At 46.3% G+C, this 15381-nt stretch overlaps 1 protein-coding gene across 1 annotated transcript in view; it reads left to right on the top strand.

The window, feature by feature from the left end:
- LOC119374550 (sulfotransferase ssu-1) overlaps window positions 1-15381 on the top strand; it is a 459957-nt gene that overhangs the window by 314183 nt on the left and 130393 nt on the right. The gene's annotated exons all lie outside the window — the stretch shown is intronic.

Genomic DNA, 15381 nt, shown 5'->3' with positions numbered 1-15381 from the left:
CTTGTCAGTAAACTAGTAAGTACACAGCCCGAAGGGGAGGCGAACAGACGCGTATGCCAGGTAGGACTAGGGAAGTTCCGTGCACCCCACCTCCACCCCACCCCCCTCCACCACTCTAACTGATTCCTATGTGCATCTCGCACAAAAGTGCTGCTGCGTATAAAGTTAGTAGTCAGTCCAGCCACGTTAATCACATTGAATAAATGCGCCATTGTTCTTATAAAATTTCATTTGTACAACGGCAAATAAGAACGCTAGCCGATATTCATTTTTAAGCTGTCCTACCAATCACTATCCGCTATACAGACAGTTCTAGTCGGTATAATATTTCAACAGGTTCCGACATCAATCTAGCGACTAATTGTTTCTCGAGCCGAGGTATTTGTTAAAACCATGCTACAATACAAAACGCTCGCGCCCATAAATCAAATAACTTTTAATAAGGTCCTAGTTCCTATTGCAGCAACGGCGGCATGGCGCAGTTTAGCCTCCAGGAATTGATAGGTCGTCACGGCCTTGAATACAAAGTTCGCCGACGTGGGGGCGTTCGTATCATTTCCTTTCTGTCGTCCGGAGGGGTGATAAAGAGAGTGCCATCACAACGACAGAACAGGGAAGGCAGAGAATACGTGCGCGCACAGTTCACCTGTCGCCTTGCGTTTTTGGTGCGTCCTGCTCTGTTTATTCACTAGAAAGGCGCCGCGCGCCCAGCCCTAGCTGACAATAGCCAGAACCAGCCATCATATAGTCAACTTTACCCACTACTAGTGACATCGGGCAATATGCAAGTACAGCCGCGGTCACGTCCGTGTAGAGCGCGCGAGCAGCCGGTTTTCGCTCTGCGGGGCGACACCTTGAGGCAGTTTCTGGCCCTGACGAGGTCAGCCTGACTACTAGGCCGCTCACGCTCCTGACACACTCCATCAGAGCCCGACACTGCCTCAAGGTGTCGCCCCGCAGAGCAAAAACCGGCTGCTCGCGCGCTCTACACAGACGTGATCGCGGCTGTACATACGGTGAACGTGGACACCTCCGATCAATGTTCACCGCTCGCACACGCGTTGTGGCATTGTGCAGGTAAAGGCGCAGCTCGCTTACTCTATAGCAAACGGCCATTGCGTAGAATGTTGAATTTCAGGAAGCGAAAGGGCCATACGATTTCATAATGCAATTCACACACAGCAAATGACATAAGTAGCAGCTGTCTTGAATGAAACGAGAGTGTTCGGTATAACGTTTATAACGAAATGACATCGGCAGGCAGTGTCGTGGCGTAGTCACTGTACAAGAATTATGCAAGTTATATAAGAACAAGCACAGTATTGGTTAAACTTGTGTGTTTAGGAAAGGCTCGGGCAGTTATTTTTGGCAGCCGATTGTGATAAAGGGTAAAGGTAGTGCATTCTTCTAAAAAGTTGCTTCTTAACTCCGTGTTAGCTTGTGCTCACATCCCTTATATCGGGGGCAGGCTAATGCATATCATGGTGACCACACTATCCTAACATCCATTATTAAACTTAGCGCAAAATAACACGGACAAAGTGAAGTGGTAACATAACATATGTTACCACTTCACTTTGTCCGTGTTATTTTGCGCTAAGTTTAATAATGGAATATTACCAACTCGCCCAGCAAAACGCCCTTCTGAAATCCTAACATCGCTCGCTGTGTTGCGCAGGTGGGCAATGAAACTGCGAAAAATAGACACCTCTTTAATTTTGTAGATCCAATAAATCAGCTTGTCTCTCTGCCTCGGATCTACGTCCTTTAACTTCGTGTGGTTAGGTTTATACTTACCGTATTTATTCGCATCTAAGCCGATGTTTTTTTTTCGAAAAAAACATGTGCCAAAATGGGGTGGTCGGCTGAGATTCGAGTACAATGATTAAGTTTTCTTTTCCTGGGCTTGCGAACTTCAGGGGTCGGCTTAGAATTGGGGCTGGCCTAGATTAGAGTAAATATGGTACTAAACTCTAGAGAATATATAAACTGATAAACATTCCATCCGCATATTCTTGTCCACGACTTTTTTGTGCCATTAACAGAAAACAATGCACCCAGCAGCGTCGAAGGTCGTCGTCCTCTTCTCTCTGGCCGTGCTGTTCTCGCTGCTTGTTAGTCGTGCTGAGGCCATCGTTTGCCCGCCAGAATACTGCAAAACACAGCAATGCGAGCCAGTCGACGAAGCTACGTGCGATGGAATTGTGAAGCAAAAGGCGACCTTCTGCCAATGCTGTCCGGCCTGCATCAAACTTCTAGGCAAGTTTGTCGTTTCATTAGTGATTGTGTCATCCTATTAAAGTGGGGTAACGTCCCAATGCGAAACGAACTTTTACGACTGAGGCTGTGCGGCTGCTCGACGCATAACTCGGAACGCGGCCACCTGTCCGGCATTCCAATCTATTTTTTGAGCACCTGCGCAGTGGAAGTCCGCAGGGCTTAGAAAATCTACTTATCGTGCGCGTAATTTGTGGCCCACTGACGTACTTGCGCGATCTAGCATCAAAATGATTCATGTCTTTGTGACCGACAGTCAAGGTCTTGACTTTTCTGTGCCAGCAAACAGCCGTAGCTACTGTGTCATCAGAATTAAGTTGCAGGGATCATATATAGGTAGCGTGTCATCGAGGTATGCACAGTTAGATTTTTGAAGATAGCAGTACATGCTCCTTGCACAGAAAAACTACAACTGTATAACATCATAAGGTCACGTGGCATGTTTGTGCGTTTTTCACTTCTTATCATCCAATAATATAAATTAACATGTACATTGTCTGAAGCACGAAACGACTGATGAGAATAGATTTAGTGACCATTCATAGGGTTTTAATTTTTTTCACAATGTTATGAATCACTTCCTCAGTCAGAGGCGCTTTTATTATGTCCAACCCACCCAAATACTTCATCGAGAAATTTGTAAATATCTGGAATATTCAACAGGCAGTGCTACTGATAGATTATTAAGAAAAGAACGTTTTTTATATGTGGCCTTAATAATACTAATATCTGGGGTTTAACGTCCCAAAACCACGATATGATTATGAGAGACGCCGTAGTGGATCGCTCCGGAAATTTCGACCACCTGGGGTTCTTTATCGTGCACCAAAATTTAAGTACACGGGCCTCCGACATTTTCGTCTCCATAGAAAATGCAGCCGCCGCGTCGGGGATTCGATCCCGCGACCTTCAGGTCAGCAATCGAGCGCCATAACCACTACACCACCGTGGCGGGGCTATATGTGGCCTTAACGAGTCAACTAAAGTAGTTGCCCTGTACGAGAAGAAAAACTCGGTGTCCCTTATGCATTCAACTAAGACAACCAGAAGGTGAAATACATCTTCTTTTTCTTCTCAGTCGATGTGTTAATCGTGCGCCACCAGCCTGTAAAAGCTCTCTGCAGCTAACGTGGTTTTGCACTGCCTCCAGGACTACCGTTGACCAAGAAAGGCTGTCATGTCATGACATCATCACGTGACGTGCACGGTGATGTAATACTTACGTCGCAAACTGCGACGATTGTGACGTCAAGATGACGTTATGTGGTGACGTCATCACGTGATGACAGTGTTTTGCATCACTAGTGTCGACGACGCCGACGAGGGACGCCAGTCAATATTCGCGTTTGATGAGGCATCTCAGGCTTTCGGCTGAATAAACGCTGCTTCAAAAAAGACCGGCAGATCCCACGCACATTGAGAGTCAATGTTATGCGAAGCATGCGGCGTGAAGGTGACTGTGGCGTAATTTTTTTTGCTCAGAGAAACGTTACACGCTTAAGATTTGCATAAATTTTATGCGCACACATATATGTTGAAGAGCCGCATATGTGTTATATAACCAGATGTTTACAGTTGGGTAATGCTGCCAATGGCAACGTGGGTATTACCAACACCAGAAGCGGTAAGCTGATATGTAGTGCTTATATTTGTACCTTATGATGGAGAACGCACGCACGTTTCACGAACCCATGCGCATGTATGGAAAAGGTTCTTGACAGTTTAAGAACAAGGTCAACATCACCGTGATCAGTGAGCACCAGCAGCTGGACATGACTTGTTATCGGATCCGGTCGTGATAGCGATGACGAGTGGTCCATGTATAGTGAAGTATGAGGTATAGTACAGCTGTTGGAAATTGTGAATGCGCCGGCCATTTCTTCGACAAATTGTCTGTCGATATAGGCCGTCGAGGCTGGTAGGCCTGGATAGTGCTACGTAGACCAACATCAGTGGATGGCGCTTGTCGTATTGTAGACTACCTGGGCGCATATGGCATACATAGCCTAGTCTGCAAAGCGCGCTGTCAATCAATCTGGCATCATCTACCATCAATCTGATGCCATCGTCCAGCCTCGTAAGAAATGAAGAGGACACTGCGTCGCTTTAGCGGGCTAAGTGCACTTTACGGTGCGATGATGTGAATATCATACGTAACTCTCCCTAATGTATTCCTCCGAGGTTGAGCAATGCTTCAATATAGCTTGCTGAATTATAGGAATACAAATGCCATGCTTCTACGACTGCTATAAAAGCGGAGCCAACACTGGAATCACCGACGTTAATCTGATTTGATGCCTGTATCGTAGGAGTATCATGCAGTGTTCATTGCTTTCTTGCAAAATTAGATGGCCAGCACCACAACCACAATTGAGGTTGCACCGACATTATGCCTGCATAGGCGGTTTTTCCAAACCAGTTTATAGAACTGGCGTGGCTCTGTGGTAGAATACCTGATTGCCACGCAGAATGCTTGGGTTCGATTGCTGCTTGGATCCTAATTTTCATTCTTTCCATTCGTCGGGTCAACGCTGCCGATGTCGGTTTCTCTTAACGGTCTCGCTTTTCAGTTACCAATGCCTGTTCTCGCCGCTCCTGGGTAGATATAAACTGTCAATCACTTGTGGCGAATACCCGTGCACCGCTGCCCAACGGGTATGTGCCACACGTGTCTGGAGGAAAGGGTTTGACGATGTACGCAACAGGATTTTCACCTTATTCATGTTATGACCCGACGGTCATATTCGTCGAATCCTCTTACCCTCCCATGCCAGTTTTCGTCTACACAAAGTTAAGGAGGCGATCATGAGAGCACCCAGATGTGGGCGGCTAGATAGATAGATAGATAGATAGATAGATAGATAGATAGATAGATAGATAGATAGATAGATAGATAGATAGATAGAAACGCTCAAACTGCCAAAGGTTCGCCACCACATACTGAAGAAGCACCCCATACAAAATGACAACAAAGGTGCCAATTCACAAAAACTTTTCACGCCTATTACTTCCTAAGGCAGTGCTTGCTGAGTTTTTTTTACTCTACGCATATATCGATCACAATACCTCTAAGATGGGGGGCCAGCATTATCCCAATGAAAACCAACAGTCAACCATGCCAAGGAAAGCACAGGCGACGCTATTTGTAATAATTGCGATAAAAATGTGAATTAATTAAAGTGAACCAAAACACAACTTACCACCGGCAGATACCGAACCTGCCACCTTCGAATAAGGCGTCCGATGCTCTACCTACTTATTAGAGAGTTGCATGTTCGGTCCCGGCCGGCGTCAATTTCTCTTTTCGTCCACTTTAATTTCTTCACATTTGTATCGCAATTATTACAAATAGCGTCCCCTGTGCTTTCCTTGGCTACGTTATCAGTTGTTTCGCCTAGGGGTTGCGTCTGACAAGGAAAAACGAGCTCTTGAATTCCCCTTCTTTTGTTCGGCCACCATTATGATCAGATGTGTTAAAATTTATTTTTAAATATGCACATCAGCGTTTGCATACCGCTGAACTGACAGTGAAGTCCCAAAATTTGCATTCTTATTCTTCGGCTCATATTTGGGCATCTAACTCAATGACTTGCATTGCTTATTTATTTTCCACGCGCAGGAAATATTCTTGGCCCTTGATAATCTGGAATAAAGATGTTACTCGCGTTCTTTGTACCCTTGCAACGAGGGTTCTTGGGTGAAGCATATATACAAGCACTCTCTGGAGTGCTGTATTTATGCGTTAAGGCCCAGAAGTGCACTGCCGAGGTAGTGATGTCAGCCTGTCTACTCCCGTGCAATAGTCCTCAAAAGAGGTTCTCGCTCATCTTCAATGGAAAGGTCTATAACCAATGGATAGTGTCAATACCTGTTACATGTATTTCGTACTTATCAAAATACTGACGCCCGTAGCGCCATAACGTCAGCGTGTACAAAACGTGATCAAATTTCTTTGTTAAAAATAATAATACGATGAAACATTCGCAATAACAGTGCTCTGAATTTGTAAGAATCAATAAAAGCTCTCATGGAAAGCATAATACCACCATCACATGCAAAGACATTTCACGTTAACATCGTGTTTCAAATACCACAATGACTACGAATGCAGCTGGCTGTGCGGTAGATATCGCACGCTCAGAAAGCATGTATTATAACGTGACACTTATAACCCAGGACATTTCGTTTTAATTTTTCATGTTCAACATAGTGGCAGAATGTTTTTTTGTCCTATTGTCATCTCTGGTAATTCGCCTACAATTGAGGTCTCTTTCTTATCATTTCTCACAGGTGAAAACGACTCGTGTTTCAGCCTTCTACTCAGTGGAGGTGGGCCACCACGGGTTCAGTGTTCCGAAGGGTTGTACTGCGATCGCAAAACAGCGAAGTGCGTTGCCATGTAACCTGCATGAGGTCAATGCGTCGTACTTCTGTGCTCCGACAGCAAAAGGGCATTATCTTTATTTCTTCTTTTAATTGTAGAGTATGTTATATAAACAGAACGTCCACAAAAGAAAATAAAGCGATCCGGAGCTTCTTTATGTGAATTCTCTACTTTGTGCTTACTCTACAGTATCATTTCTACTTGCAATCTTCTAATGGCATTAGACAAAATGTGTTTTTCTTTGTTCCGTCGCAACAAAGGTGTGTCGCTAGCACATGACCCTTTTGGCTACGTTTGATTAGCTCGTCTGTGTTTTTTAATATCGCCTGCAGCTGAACTCGCTAATAATAACATATCTGTCAGAAATACCACGCGCACCTAGGTCTTCAGAGGTGTTTCTAGTCGCTGAACTTCAAATCTGTTGGACATCTCTATCATAACTTCAGAAGAAAGTAGCGCTTTTGTGACATTTCCGCGCATGGTATTTGCAACCACTGCTCAATGGACATTGTCACGTGCTCAATTGTGAGAAAATGTAATCGTAACTATATAACAACACCCTTCTGAAAGAGTCATATTCACATTAACAATGAAGGTCAGTCGTACGAAGGCATTATGCACAAAAAATCAATGATAAACGTAGACTGACTTGGCCCATGTACCATTGATAACGTAAGCTACCAGACCCAATGGATTTCTCTAAAATTAATCCTGTGCGTGGCTCTTTAAAACTGCAAAGCTGTGAATTTTTATAATTGCGCATTGCAGCGCCATGCTGTGGTATATTTACTGAATATAAGGCGAAAACGTCCATTTAGGTGTTCGATTTGCAATGACATAAAATGTTAATCACAAAGTTCATTGCAATGCGCGAAAATCATTCTTAGTGTACCGGAAGTGGCGACCTGTAGTAGCTGGTGGTTGGGCTGAATGAAGAGGGCGTCGGTTGGGCACGAGCTCGGGTGACGGATTCCGCATAAGTAAGAGGCGCAGCAACTTGTGCTGGCAGCACCGGCGAAGGGAGAGCCTCGGCAACTTGTGTCTGGATGGCACGACGAAGTGAGTGGTCCAGTGCAGTGGGGGGCTCGTTGATGGTGGCCACAAGGGAGAGCTGACGAGCAACTTCCTCGCGTATGTATTGTTGAATTTGTGGCAACAATGCGCTGTAGTCAGCACCAATACTCCTGGACCCCAGAGCTGAAAGGTCCGCTGTTTGTGTGTTAGCGCGACGTGTAGACATTCGCTGCTTGCGCAGCTCATCAAAACTTTGGCAGAGCTGAATTACATCAGTTACGGTCTATGGGTTTTTGACCACAAGCATATGAAATGCGTCATCGTCAATGCCTTTCATTATATGTCGTATTCTGTCAGCCTCCGACATACTCGCGTCCACCCGCCTGCAGAGGCCGATGACATCCTCAATGTAGCTCGTGAAGCTCTCACCAATTTGTTGAGATCGCCCCCGCAGGCCGTGTTCAGCGCGAAGTTTCCGCATAGCTCGACGACCGAAAAACGACGTCACGGTCTCTTTAAAAGCCGACCAAGTGGGGATATCGGCTTGGTTGTTGATGAACCATAGGTTGGCCAAATCAGTCAAGTAGAAGATGACGTGAGTCAGCTTCGCAGGATCATCCCACTTGTTAATCGCGCTGGAACGTTCGTAGTCTGCCAGCCAGTCCTCGACATCATGGTCTTCAGTGCCGCTGTAGAGTGGAGGGTCGCGCAAACGAAATACACCAGAGCACATGACAGACGGGGGGGGTGGAAGAGGCTTGCGAGGGATCGACGCGCTCGGTCATTCTGGAATCGGATGGTAGCGTACGCCTGCGGAGCTCCAGGGCGCGGAAAGGGACTACCCAGCGACTCCACCAAATGCAACAAGCGTGTTCTCTCACAAACACTTATTCTGTAGAAGGCGTGAGACAACTTAGCTGGTTCAGGCAGAAACCCGGCAACCACGAACTACACGAACGTCAACGTCTTCGTTCACGCTTGCACAGAGCTGACACCGATGTGCTCCGGTACATTAGTATTGAAAGACTTTACGTTTGCAAAAAAAGCGATTCTTCTAACATTACACTCCTCACATAACAGATTTATTTCAAATACTTGATATACTAAACTTATATTCTCTTATCACATATCAGTATACTATATTAATGCTTCTACTGATTTCATACAAAATGAAGTTATCAACAATGATTCTATGGCAGCGTGTTTTTCAGTAAACACAATCTTCAAGCGATGCTTAGTGTAACCGACTTGTAAAGCCGGCGAGGTTTACCAAAACCCTCCTCACCCTCAAAAACTTTCTCAGGCACAGCTGGCGAGCACCAAAGAAATAACAAATAAAGCGAAATCATCTTTCTTTCCGGGGCTGGCGTTTGAACCTGGGAACCCCAGGCCGAAATAGAGCGCTTTGACCACCAGGCCACGCGCCCACGCTTGCCCATTATGAATGGAACTGAAGCATACGAATGCGTTCTACCGATGATGCAAAAAACAACTGGGAAGCAGTGAACTTGGTATGGGCGCTTCATTGAAATATTCCGTGCTGGCGGACTGTCCCCTGACACAGTGCTGTGTCCTGTCACGGTGTGCCGTAAATCCTGGGCTTTGCCTTGATCTACATTTACGACAGAATGCTCGCCTGAAAGCTTACTGAGCCGGAATGATCCTGTTTTGAAGTGAACCTCTTTGAAAGTTTCCTTTCGGCCAAACACCATCCGTGTCTCGCCGAACAGTGGTGCGCCGCACGCAGCATACGGCGTTCTCCTTTAGGTGATCGGATGGAGGCTTGCATTTGGGATCAACGTCAACTGCGGGTCGCTGAAAACGGGAGCCGAAAGGATTGTGTGCTCAATACAACGACATGGGTTCTGATGGACGGCAAAAATTTTCATGCTGTGCATTCATATTAGGATGGCATGACAACCTTCGACGCGGATGCGCCCATACTGACACTAAGTGCCAGACTTCCGGCGAATATTTCGGTCCGGCTCTGAGTCTTTGGCATCTCTGTATGTCGCGACGCGCTCAGCTTCACGAATGCGAAAGTCACTGCTCGTAGCGTGCATCTCGAACGCACGAAAGCGCTCTGCTTCTCACTGGCGTGTCTCGGTGGTTGAATGCAGTAACTTTCACGAAATTGGCCGCTTGAGGTTGCTGCCTTTCTTCGGCGTCTAACGTCTAAATAGAAAATGTGCGGCTTTATGTTGAAATTGCGTTGCGAAGGCAGTGAGACGTCATATGCTAGTCGGAATAATAAGAGAGTCCACCGTGTCGAAATGGTCCCGCAGCATTCGGTGCACTACTTAGCTGCACCCCACCCAGATCACGGCGCCATTCTTTCCAAGAGGGGTAGACACTGCGAGACAGCGTATATAACGCGTGCCAGCCAAGGACGTAGAGCACTGCACGGGGCGTGATTCAAGGCCCGGGCCCGGCCCGGGCACGGCACTAGTTGAAGATTGAAGTATATGTCTACAACTAGTTGAAGTATATGTCTATTACGTTTTTTGTTGCAGAGTTTGCAGTTCATTTCTTCACGTGTTATTGTTCGAAAAGTCAAATTATCAAGAGATTCCGGCTGTAAGCATACCATGCGCTTTTGCATCAGATATCCAAGCTGTATGGTATAGCTTTTCGCCTGAAGGACCCCCCAACAATTTTGGAAAACAAGAGCATTTCTGATTCTGACATCCTGCCGCGCTCAATTTTCTTGAATTGCTTGCGTTAGCCTCAGGGGCGCACAATGTCAGCCTAGCGAATCGTGAAGGCGTCGGCGGTCGTTCTTCTCAGACTGCCACCAGTGGATCAACTTTCAGACGTCCGCGCGGACCTCTGCAGAATGAACATATTTGTCCAGCTCATCCCTTCATTTCTCTTGTTCCCGAAAATCGTGCTACTCTTCAATATAATCTATAAACTCCACTTCGAGGGCTTCTCCTTGGAGGTTTCAACATGGTATGTTATGCACGGTTTATACCGTGTACTTTGTTCCCCCTATTGCAATGCTGTATGCCTTCCTAACGATGTTGCAATGGTAAAAGCTGGCGATTGGACTACGCGGATAAGGCTGGCTGGATGTGGGTGAACACATTTCGATGTATTTTCGGGGTTCGTACCAGTGTGGTATAGAGGCGCGAATAAGATTTTTGACGCTTACTCATTGGATGCATATGTTCCGAGGTAAGGGAACATCAACCGGCTCGGAATTCGTAACTGTACTTTTTCAAGCCAGACATTTTGTCAAGTGAATATACTTTGCCCCAGATCTTGTTTAATGGACCTATGCTATTCCTGCACATTCCAACGCTGTTGCGGCAGTACCATGTATCTCTCGCACCATATAGCGGAACAAGACGAAAGCTCCGATGTTAACAAAGTGCGCACCCAAAGCAGGCTGTGCATGGCCATGTCGCGTCACATGACCACTGGGAGCCGTGACGGAGCCAGGGAAAACGAATGTGCCTTTAGAGCGATTCAATGTAACGAGACTCCGCGCAGACCTTTCTTTTTAGTGGACTGCTGGAAATATCAAGAACGTTGCCCCGCTTTGGAGCTCTGTGATTGCTCTTCCGATGATAACTTAAGGAAATACATTTACCATATTTTATTTATTACTGCGATTACAAAATAACATTTGGGATATAAAATAATAGTGAATGCAATTAATAAAGCAAATAATAGTGAGATTTCAACTATATAAGCGCCAGGTCTATTCACTCTTAGCTCGCCCGTTTCAGATAAATCAAGAAGCCCCATACGCAAGAAGCAAAAGAAGTTCAGTGCTTGTCCGTCATAAAACTTTTCCAAGTAGCTTGCCCCACATAAGAAAAGCGCTTTTTCGGCATAAAATATGTGGAACATATATGTATGTACAACGTGTGTGGAATAATCTTAAGAAGTAAGCAATGTCCAAGCCTGGCCCGACCCGAGCCCGTCACCTAAAATCAGGGCCCGACCCTAAGCCCGGAGCTTCAGGCCCAAGTCCGGCCCGGGCCCGGCCCGGCCCACGGGCCGCTTCGGGGCCGGGCTTTCGGGTAGGCCCGAGCCCGTGCAGTGCTTTACAATGACATCCTTTGCGCTTATGGCGCATTGGTTAGCGTGTCGGGCTTCTGTGCTGGAAAGTCCTCGAGTTGGTGGCTCAATCCTCCGGTGAGGTAAAGGAACGTAAGTCTCTTTCACACCTATTCGCATGTCATTTTAATGATGTCAGTTCCGTGACGGAAATGATGTGAGTCATTTAAACTTCGGCATCACAATTTCGTGCTAAAAAGGCTTAGGAAACAAAGCAACGCCGAAAGGGGTGTACGGCCCACTTCCTCTCTTGTGTGTAAGGAATAAAAATTGAAGTGGTGGGCAAGAAGGAGGGAACGAAAGAGAGAAGAGGTAAGGTTATCCACTGTACCACCATGAGTTAACATAAAAAAGCAAAGGGCACAGCGCTAGATGGTATACGTTTGCGCACATTTTGTGCACGTAAGCGCGGCCTTGGATCAAGGCAGTCTATTGCACCGATCTCACGCGCTCAAATTACACACCATCTGCTGTGTTTCTCCTGGTTGACGGAACTGCAATAAATTTCCGGATGTCATACTACACTGGCAGGGGGACGCGACATAATAAGCTGTTATTGGGATTATTAGAGTTTGCAGTACACACGCCTGATATCATGATATCTTCGTGCTGTTTGAACAACACGGTCAGAAACTTCCGCAAACAAACTAAGGACAAAACACCGTTGACCTGTGTGAAGCCACGTGCCCCGTGCGCACTTTTATTGGCATGACGATACACATTGTCCCATTCCTGTTATAAACGATCGGCAAGCATTTATGTTTGACTCTGGCTATCCTAATTACGGTTCACGGTGACATTTGTTCTTCGAAATCCGTTTATGGTTTTTTCCTTGCCTTATGGATGGTCTGCGGAATTGAAATTTTCTCTTGCTAACAGTATTCCTAAATTTTACAAGAATATAAAATAACAGAGAGCTGAGCTAGTTGGTAAGTATTCATTCTAAAAAGACAGGGCGTGCAAACACGGACACAAGAAAGAAGTCAGGACACCAGAAGTCCACGTAGACCGCCACGCGTGCCGGATTGATATGTTCGCCTGTTGCATGGGCATGCGCAGATAAGTTTTCGTGCCTTCTTTCTTTTCAGCCGTTGTGCGTCTCTTCAGTTGTTAGTCGGCGTTTGTGGTGTCCTGACTTCTTTCTTGTGTCCGTGTTTGCACGCCCTGTCTTTTTAGAATGAATAAGAATATAATTTTCTCTCAGCAGGACCTGCGCTTTGGTATTTCTATACTATTCGTATAAAAACAGTGGCGGTTTTCGACAAGAATGCTCCCGAACATTTTCACCTGTGCCGAAAAGCAACACATGGCACAGCACGCGAGTGTGAATTCCTATAGACGAGAAAACCTGAGCCAGGGGGCGCTGCTGCGCCTTTCTGAAAAGCGCCCCCTTTTTCGTAAATCTCGTTATGCGGTCGCGCACGGCGCTCCGCCGCCCGTTTACGTTGCGGCTGCGTGTGTTCTCTCTCGCTGCACGCGCGCGCGTGTTTTCTCTCTCTCCCCCTCTCGCTTTCTGCTCGTGCTACGCATGCGCACTTCAAGGCGCTCGAGCTGGCGCTCTCCTCTCGCGCTGTGCGGAGCAGCAGTACGCGTGCACTTGCTCGCGGTGCTCATGTGAGCGCGCTTGCGTGCTAACCTCGCGCTGCGCTTGCTTTAAACTGCGGGTCGTGATCTCGCGGGTTCGGCGGAGATGGTGTGGAACACGTTTGTCAAGAGACTGGCCAAGAAAGCCACCCTTGTGGTCGACGGTAATACCCAGATGGTGGAGAAAATGAAAGGTTCAAAACAAATTGGTGCGCCATGCTTTTAGAATGGTGAAAATAAATGGCAACATGATCACTCAGAGCATCTGCGACCTCGGTATGAAAATGAACGCAAAAAAAAGTCGGATTAGTCACCCTTCTTCAAAACGTGTGTGCATATGAGAGAGGCATTTATCAACGACACAAGCAGCATGGACTAATTCATGCCGACCCGAGTTCGGCATGAAACCACCCAAAAGCGGCGTTTTAGCTGGGGTTCTTGGTAAATGTTTTTTGGGGTAAACTTCACAAGGACAGAGGATTAAACACTACGACAAGAACATGAAGAACAAGGGCACGAAGATGATAGGACAAGAGCTTCGTTCATTTGTTGTCCTCGTTCTCGTCGTGCTCTTTTATTATCTGCTTAATTATGAACCGACTAGCGTTCATCAAGTTGTTACCAATGCACAAATGCGAAACAAGAAAGGTGCGTTCGCGCTTGCTAGCTTCAATGTTCCTTTCTTGCATATATGTTTCCCAAGTTAGAAGTGGGCTGCTGTCCTAGTCCTGCAGTATCATAGAATAGAACAGTGCGAAGAAAAAAAACACGACTGCTGTTTATTTCTTTCCAATGCCATTTCAGAGAAACATAAACGCCACATCGCTAGAATTTGTGGAAACGAACATGCGTACCCAGTACACACACACACACACACACACACACACACACACACACACACACACACACACACACACACACACACACACACACACACACACACACAAATATATATACGCACTGTTTCGGCTAGCAGCACATGAGCGCATGCTAATATTTTGCGCTGCTTTGCCTCCGAAAGACGGACAAGATTTTTTTGGTAACTTATTACAATGGCTTTGTACACATTAGTCAATGTCAAGAAAGAACGGAATGCTGCAATATCTGTTCAACCAATATGGCCTCTTTACGCGTTTGAAGTAAAAAGGTAAAGCAGCTTGAGCACCCGCTTTTGCGAGGTACAAAAATGTCTGTGCATGAACGACCTATATGAAACGATCAGAAATAGTCTGTTTTGGTGAGTACTGCGTACAATGAATAATACAAGGACTTTAAAATACCTATCAGAGTAAACTAAACAAGTTATTAAGGATAAAAAATAAAATCGCCATTTATGCATTTATGTGATGAATCTACAATACAGAACCCGTTCTCTCACGCGGCTGCTTCACGGGCTGGCAGGCCGCAAGTAGGATTATCGGAGAGCACCAGTGCAGATACGCAATCGCCATCACTGTGTTAAATATTTCGCGGTATGCGCAGTACGACAACGCGTTTTCACATGAGCTGGTGTTACAGTGTGCTCTTTCCTGAAGGTACAGAATGGGCGAGACGATATGGGAGGAGTCGAATAAACTTTATTTCTGTATTTGTAAGGAACACTCGGTCTGCCGTACGACAGTGATCAAAATACGGCGCCCAAAATAAATGACGATTTTAATCTGCGTACAGGTTGTCGCTTGTTTTGCCAGTGCATTTCCCTTGAATATGCAGTTTCACAGTTCAATTCAGTGCTTATAATCTTGTCAAGGCTGATGCGGCACTGCGCGGCATAAGAATGCAGGTTGCCAACTTGTGGAATGACGTGGTATTCTTTGCAACCTGGAAACGCAATCACCGGCAGCACGCGCTCCGTCGAAAACGCGCGCGCGGCAGGATGCAATCGCTTCCGCGGGCGAGCCGACGACCTTCGACGTTTTCAGGGGCCCACCAGGGGAGCATCCGGCACTGGCGTAGCGCGCGCGCAAGCTTTAGGTTGTCTCGTATATAGGAACTTTGTGCATACACCAATGGCTGACAACATGAAATCTTCAGGCCAACGAGAGGCACATTCC

Source organism: Rhipicephalus sanguineus, chromosome 11, assembly GCF_013339695.2.
Source record: "Rhipicephalus sanguineus isolate Rsan-2018 chromosome 11, BIME_Rsan_1.4, whole genome shotgun sequence".
NCBI classification, from domain to species: Eukaryota; Metazoa; Arthropoda; class Arachnida; order Ixodida; family Ixodidae; genus Rhipicephalus; species Rhipicephalus sanguineus.
The sequence above is the reverse complement of the archived record's forward strand: the minus strand, read 5'-3'. Positions and strand labels throughout refer to the sequence as shown.